Source organism: Mastomys coucha, chromosome X (assembly GCF_008632895.1).
Source record: "Mastomys coucha isolate ucsf_1 chromosome X, UCSF_Mcou_1, whole genome shotgun sequence".
NCBI classification, from domain to species: domain Eukaryota; kingdom Metazoa; phylum Chordata; class Mammalia; order Rodentia; family Muridae; genus Mastomys; species Mastomys coucha.
In genome coordinates, this window is record NC_045030.1 from 162533306 (window position 1) to 162540598 (window position 7293).

Below are 7293 nucleotides of genomic sequence, written 5' to 3' on the forward strand. Positions count from 1 at the left end.
AAACTAAAGCATGCTACTATGTTTGCAATCAGGGTGTACTCCTTCACTTTGCAGTTTCTCACTTACTTATCTCATTTGGACTGTGGTATTGTTATCTTGAAATGGTAATTCTCTTCAAAAAGCTCTACCTCTACTGTCATTTTTCACTGGACTCTGTAAGTGGACACATACTCTATTGGACAAAAGAGGACTGTGGCCACTTGGTATATCTATAAACTACCCAGGGGCCAGAGAGGCAAGAGGGCCTTGACCTAAGACTGTTTCACAAGCCAATACTGCAGAGTGGGAGTCCAGGTTCTTGACTCTTCCTCAAGACACTTTCCCATCTGAAAGCCAAGCTAAAAACCTACACTGTTCTACCGCAAAGTGAACATACTATCCCTGATACACAAAACCAATCCTACTTACAGCCTTCCACAGGTTTCCTCCTTCCCATTCCTAAATTTTGGTGAATGTATTTTATCCGACTTATTTTGGAGTCCCAGTTTATTTATTTTAATGTTTTTGTTGTTGTTGTTGTTGTTTATTTTGTTTTGCTGCTACAGCCTCTGGCTTGTGTCTTTTCAAAATTTATAACCTCTAGTATTATGAGATTTTAAATGGTATTTTTTGATTGAGAGTTTCATACAATGTATTTTGATATTTACCTTCCCTAATTTCTCCCATAAGCAGCCTTTCCATTCTCCGTTACTTTCTTTTTTGTTGTTTTTGTTTCCCCATCAATCTGTGTTGCCAGCTAGTCTTGGGTTGGTGTCTGCTCTTGTGTGTAGTCAGCATAATAGCACTCTGACTCTCTCTCTTCTAAAAGCCATCGAAAGAGTATAGCCCCCACCTCTCCCAGCTAGTGGTGGGATCCATGACCACCTTCCATACACTATGCTAGGACTTTTCGCTGTCTGGAGCTTGCACAGGTCTTGTGCATGCTGTCATAATTATTGTGGGTTCATATGTATAACTCCCCTCTTGTGTCTGAGAAAAGTATTTCCTTGATTTCATTCCCCACCCTTGGCTCTGTAGTCCTGGTTGTCCTGGAACTCACTCTGTACACCAGGCTGGCCTCGAACTCAGAAATCCACCTGCCTCTGCCTCCCAAGTGCTGGGATTAAAGGCGTGCGCCACCACCACCCGGCTGGCTCTTACAATCTTTATGTTCCCTCTTTTGCACCAATTCCTGATCCCTGGGGAGATGGGAATATGTCTCATTTAGGACTGAACAATCTATGTTCTCTTATTCTGAGCATATCAACCACTTGAAGGTCTCTGTGTTAACTGCCACCTACTGTAAGAAAAAGCTTCTCAGATGGGGGTTGAGAGAGACTCTTATCTATGGGGATAGCAATAAATCACTAGGAATCATTTTAATACTATTTGCATTTAGCAAAATTACAGTATTGGGTTTGCCTCAAGAATCTATGACCTATATAGCCACAGGTTCTTGGCCCCTTTAATAGTATCAGATATGGGCTCTATCTCATGGAGATGCCCTTTGCTCCAATCAGAATATGGCTGGTTATTCCCATTCTTGCTACTATCATACTGGGGAGTTATCTTGTCAGGGGTTAATTATAGAACTTTTGAGAGGAGGTTAGAATATGATGATAGAGAAGACCCCCATATTCCTTTGCTCCTTCTACATTTGAGAATCATAAGAACTCACACCCATGAAACAAAAGGCCCTTACTAGCCACTGAATCATGCCTACCTTGATCTCTGATTGACAGCCTCCAGAATTGGTAGAAATTCATGTCGGAGGTACAAATTCTCCCACCCATGGTACTTGGCTAACTGACCAGATTAAGATACTCACCTAGTTCAGAAACCAAAGTAACATGTTAAAACTGAGCCCAAAACAGAAACTCCCCTACTCATAAAAAAAGCATTCCAGCTGTTTTGTAGAGCACAGGTACAAAATGCCAGAACTTGGCCTAAAGTAACCAGAAGAGTCTTGTGGAGCCAAAATCTCTGATGAGTAAAACTTCATAAACTAGAACAGAGACCTCAGGGATCTATAACAGAATAGTGATAACAATTATAGGATAAATAAGAATCAACCTTAAGTACCACCTCATTATAATCAACAGCTTCTTAACTTGACACTTCAGTTCCCTTGCTACCAAGCAAATGGGACAAATTTGAGCATGTCTGTCAGTTTATCAATTAGTCTTCATTGAAGTGTACTCTATCTTTGTCTCTATCACAGGGTTTAGTGTATCCCAGGCTGATCTGAACCTTGATATGTAGCCAGTCTGCTCTCATGTCCCATCTGCTTGGATTACAAGCTTATGGCACTGTGCTAAGTTTATGCAGTGCTGGGCACTGAACCTAAGGTGTCAGCCAGGTTAAGCAAGGACATTCCCCAACTGAACAGTAGCCTCAGTCCACAGCCCTTCCTTTCTGCAACCAGATCCTATGGGGTTAGTTTCTATACAACTGAGGAGTGAACTCATTCTGGGTATAGGCTGATCAGTGACATGATGCTCCCTTTAGGAGGTGGGGCAAAGACGCTGTGTTTACACACACACATACACACACAGACACACACAAATGATTAATGTGTTCCATTAGACGGTAATTAAATTAAGAATGGAGTTAGAAAGTTGTTTTTTCTTGTAGAAAGGAAATCTGGCAAGCCCACTTCCAGTGCCTTCTTGACCTCAAATCACGAATACCCAGATATTCCTTGGCTTGTAGAAGGAAAACACTTGTCTCTGTCTAGGGTAGGCTGAGCTTTGACCTTCTAGGTACCTAGCAGGTCTTACCTCCCACCAAAAGAATTGCATCCCTGATACACTATGCTGGCTACCCTGTCTATAGAGATAGAAGCCGTGGTGACCAGGGAGCATAACTAGCTGGGCAGAAGGATGAAGTTTGCCAGAGACCAGTACTACTTCACAATGTCATGGCTGAACCAAGTATTCAAACTAACACCCTGGGAAAATTCAGAAGTGGCAATGCTTAGATGACAAGACTAGCTGCTCCTGGAAAATTTTGTCAGTGTATTATAGACTGAATTGTGTTGTCCTCCACCAAGGTGGTCTTCTACTAACCCCCCTGCACCTACAAAATGGAAACTTCTTTGCAAACAGGGCCTTTGCTGATGATCAAGTTAAGATGGAGGCATTTGGAAGAGGTTTGACTCTAATAGAACTCCTAATAAAAAAGGGTATATGGGGTTGGGGAGGCACAAGTGAGTGAATAGGTAGGAGGGGAGAGTACATTTGAGCAATCAAGCACTAGAGAGGAGGAGGGAATATGAGGAACAAGGAAGTATGAGAGAGGAGTGCTTGGGAGGGAGTTTGAGCAAGCAAGTGAGCATTAAAAGAAGGAGAGAAGGAACAAGGGAGGGATAGAGTAAAAGGGAGAAGGGAGAAGAAGAGGGAGAGAAATAATACATGAAGACAGGTATTGTCCTTCTATAATCCAAGGAATGTCCAGAAGCTAAAAGCAGGATATGGATCAAATCTTTTGCTAGAGGGAACATGACCCATGGTGTTATACTTTTGGCCTCCAGAACCATGAGAATAAAGTTCTGTTGTTTAAACTATTCCATCTGTGGCACTTAATTATGGCCACCTGGCAAACTAAGATAGCAAGCAAAGGTCATATACCAGAGATACCTCAGAGGAAACACCTCACCTGCTCAAGGGAGTGGCCAACACCAATCCATAGAGAAGCAGCACAGAGTACAACAGGGACTTTCTCAGTCAGTCTGGGACACTGCCTGCCTTTAACCACTGTAATCCTGCCCACCTATGGAAGTTATGGGAGATCAACCTTCCAAGGAAAAATATTTTGTTATAAAAACAGAACTTGGAAAATTGAAGCACCATTCAGAGCTGAGAAGAGAGAGGCTTTGGGGAAGAAATGAGGAATAAGCAAAATGGGAAATTTGTATTTTCATTTTACCTTGGTGTTGGGAGCTGTTGGGTGCTGGCCAACACCAGCCACGTAAACTCCAACTCCGTACATCTGCGCAATGCCAGCCACATAGGCATGTTTACTCTGTGCACCTGAGTATGCTTGCCTTTCCTGCTGCACCCTCTCCAAATGGGTGACGCAGTGGTCAGCAGACACTGCTGAGCCAATCAGGCATTGACACATCCACACAATAGGGTTTATAAGCCGACCGCTCCAGAGGATGGGGTCCTTCTCTCTCATAAAACTTGGGCGCTCCTAATAAAGTGTGGTTGAGAAGAATACTGCTGTTGTCGTTGTCCTTCCTGCTGGCAGGTAGTCGCGACACCTTGGCTTTTACATCCTACTTAACCATGACCATGACCATAGGAATTTGCAGCAATTGGGAACACTGTTGCAAAGTTAGTAGTGGGTGGGTGCCCAAAAGATGCCAGGGAAAAATGAGGTCCACATGGTGACTGGACCAATAGTATCAGTACCTTCTAGGAGCTTGTTAAAACCCAGCTGTTCTAGGCCTACAATGAAGGCCCCTCGGTAGGGACTCAGTCATCTGCATTTTACCAAGATTTCCAGGGAAGTCAGATCTGTAGAACTTGTGTTCAAAGAGCCTTTGGTAAAGCAAACACAGAACAGATGAGAGGAGAGGGGCAGCAAAATCTCCAAGAATGCCCTCATACACCACTTTTCTTACACAATTCCATACCCTGCTTTTAAAAAATGAGGTAAATGAAATTGTAAAATGATTACATGTTAGATTTTAACTGAAAGGCCATAAAAGCTCATCACTCACTAGTCCTTCTGCAAGGAGCAAAGGCCATTGACTTTTCTGGGTGATGTGTGCCAGCAAGAATTTATTCCTTACATGACTCACACACAGGATACACCATCCTTAATTTCAGTCCACTTTTATAGCAAGAATTTTTTTTTATTAGGTGTTTTCTTATTTACAAGTATCTCCTTTCCCAGGTTTATAGCAAGAATTTTTAAGAAAACCCTGGAAAGCTGTGAAAGAACTTGAATTTCTCTGATTATCTCCAGTCATTGCTAGCTTCCTGACAATATTCTTGATGGCTAATAGGCTTTACCTAGTTCCTATTTATGAAGCTGGTTTCTGTGTTTCATTGTTTTCATTTTTGATTAGGAATTCCTGGCACTTAATTAAGTTTGTCCAGTAGGATTTGCATACTAACTAAATATCAAGCTATACCTATGTATTCTTGAAAAGATATTCCCTTTAGCATTTTTTTGATAATATGAGGTTGCTTAGCATCTATTGTAATACTTAAAGTACCCGGTAATACTTAAAATTTACACAAATCAGAAGAACCTCCTGATTTTTCCAGATTCTTCCTGTGGAGTATCTCAGCACTTTGATTTCTAGCTTTGCTTCAGAATCTCTCTGTGATGGTCACTGTCAATCATGTGGATGGCTTTTAAACTTTCTCTATCCAGGATTCTGCACCAAAAGCACACAGAGATCACCTCACAGAACTTGCAAAACAACTCTCTGTGTGCTCCTTTTCTCACCTCATAACCATGAAAACGAAGGTCCAGAACAAAAATGTCCCTGAGCAAGTAAAGAGAACACTTGAACAAGCCACCAGTCTTCAGGTTATGCCCTCTTAATCACAAAGAGCCTCAAACCTTTAGCAATATCAATAATTGAACATGATTTGACAGCCATGACAAGGACAAAAAGGGAAATAAATACAGAGCATTTCATTTTCAATAGGGAGCAGTAACTCCGCTAGAGGGTGAACACATTAGGGACCAAAGAAATTGGCAACTGTAGGTTTCCTTTCCTGTTGCTGTGATAAAATAGCCTGATAAAGCAACTTGAGAAAGAGTTTTGGCTCATAATTCAAGGTAATTCATCATGGTAGGGAAGTCAAAGCAGCAAGAGCCTAAAGCAGCTAGTCACCTTATGCCCACAATCCAGAAACAGAGAGGTGAATACATGGTTTCTAGCATTCAGCTCACCTTCTTTCTTTTATGTAGTACAGCATACCAATGTTGCAGCCCATGGTAGCTGAATATTCCCACCTCAATTAATATAATCAAGATAGTCCCCCCAGGCATACCCTGAGTTACATTTCCCATGTCATTTTGAATTCTGTCAACCTGACTAATCATCACAGTAGCTAAATATATTGAAATGTACTTATATGTATCCCTATTGCCCATCATTACCTTAGAGAGTTTTTAAAATATGAATTCTACAGTACTATGATTTTGTTTATGGACTGAGCTCTGAAAGATTGTGTTTCTGTAGATAGGGGATGATCCTTTCTATCTTCTGTCCTGGGTGTGATACAAAGTGAACATCATCATCTCACAAATGACAGCTAATGAATTCACAGAAATACTAAATGCTAATATGTAACCCAATTTGCACATACCTTTTCTGCCAATACTCTGATTCTCAATGATGCCATTTCCACAGATAAAAGATTTAGTTTAAAATGTGGGAGACAATCCAAAATGCATTTAAGTTATATAAAAACCATCAGAGCAGTGAAGTTTTGCTCCCTAGACAGACTGAAGTATAATCTAGACACAAAGAAACTCTGAGGACTCAGTAGGTATCTTTTCTAGAAGTGGTGAAAGGATGTATAAAACTGTTCATCTTATAATTGAGTTTATATGACAGTTGACTTTCACAATACCCTGTAACAGTGAATCCTTCCATACAGTTTAATTTAGTTTCCAGTACTAATCCAGTTGTGACCTGAAAAGGGCCAACAGTGATTACATTACTATGCAATTTAAAACTATGTGTTTAACAGATGAGACTGTCTCAAAAATTAAGTAACTAGAAAATTACTCTAAGAACTTTCAGAAACTTTTAACTGTCAGCTTTATTTAAAAAATATAAATATTTTTACATGTTGGATTTTTAAATCATCATAAAACAAAGAAATCTATGTCAAATAACTCAAAAACACCAACTCTGTACACTAACTTAATACTACAGTATTTAGGATGAATTAGAAATTTTTCATATCAACATTTAAGAAAAAAGTTATTTCTAACATGTTGCTATAATTAAAATAAAACAACCAGTTTTCTTTTCTTCTTCTTTTGTTTTTTTTTTTTTTAAAGATTTATTCATTACATGTAAGTACACTGTAGCTGTCTTCAACACACCAGAAGAGGGCATCAGATCTCATTATGGATGGTTGTGAGCCACAATGTGGTTGCTGGGATTTGAACTCAGGACCTCCAGAAGAGCAGTCAGTGCTCTTAGCCACTGAGCCATCTCTCCAGCCCCTTCTTTTGGTTTTTAGAGAGAGGATTTTTTTGGCTGTCATGGAACTCACTCTGTAGACCAGGCTGGCCTCAAACTCAGAGATCTATGGAGTGCTGGGGTTAAAGGCT